Source organism: Perca fluviatilis, chromosome 2 (genome assembly GCF_010015445.1).
Source record: "Perca fluviatilis chromosome 2, GENO_Pfluv_1.0, whole genome shotgun sequence".
Classification (NCBI taxonomy): domain Eukaryota; kingdom Metazoa; phylum Chordata; class Actinopteri; order Perciformes; family Percidae; genus Perca; species Perca fluviatilis.
Genome location: NC_053113.1, coordinates 6,419,635 through 6,420,512, shown reverse-complemented (window position 1 = coordinate 6,420,512; position 878 = coordinate 6,419,635).

The window sequence follows — 878 nt, the reverse complement described above, 5'->3', positions numbered from 1 at the left end:
ACTGGCTCCGCCCACCTGTCTGTCTGCTGCCAGGCCAATCTTAAAGGGTCGCTTCACTTCTCTTCAACCGGGACTCTTATTGTTTCCCGTGCTTTTGTCTAAACTAATAACCTCTTTAATCGGTCAATAACTGGATGCTAAAAAATGGTGTTTTGCAGGATATTTCAACCAGTTTTTAACTGAAATCAACTTTTTTTTAAGTGCCCATATTATGCTTTTGGGGTTTTCCCTTTCCTTTATTGTGTTGTATATCTTTTTTGTGCAGGTTATAGGTTAACAAAGTGAAAAAGCCCAAAGTCCCCCCCAAAGGGACTTACCATCTCCAACAGAAAACACTGTTCACCAACTGCTCCAAACAGCTCTAGTAGTCCTTACCTAGGTACTGTCAGGGCACGCCCTCATACTCTGCTTCTGACTGGCTAGTAGTCCTTACCTAGGTACTGTCAGGGCACGCCCTCATACTCTGCTTCTGACTGGCTAGTAGTCCTTACCTAGGTACTGTCAGGGCACACCCTCATACTCTGCTTCTGACTGGCTAGTAGTCCTTACCTAGGTACTGTCAGGGCACGCCCTCATACTCTGCTTCTGACTGGCTAGTAGTCCTTACTTAGGTACTGTCAGGGCACGCCCTCATACTCTGCTTCTGACTGGCTAGTAGTCCTTACCTAGGTACTGTCAGGGCCCTCATACTCTGCTTCTGACTGGCTAGTAGTCCTTACCTAGGTACTGTCAGGGCACACCCTCATACTCTGCTTCTGACTGGCTAGTAGTCCTTACCTAGGTACTGTCAGGGCACGCCCTCATACTCTGCTTCTGACTGGCTAGTAGTCCTTACCTAGGTACTGTCAGGGCACGCCCTCATACTCTGCTTCTGACTG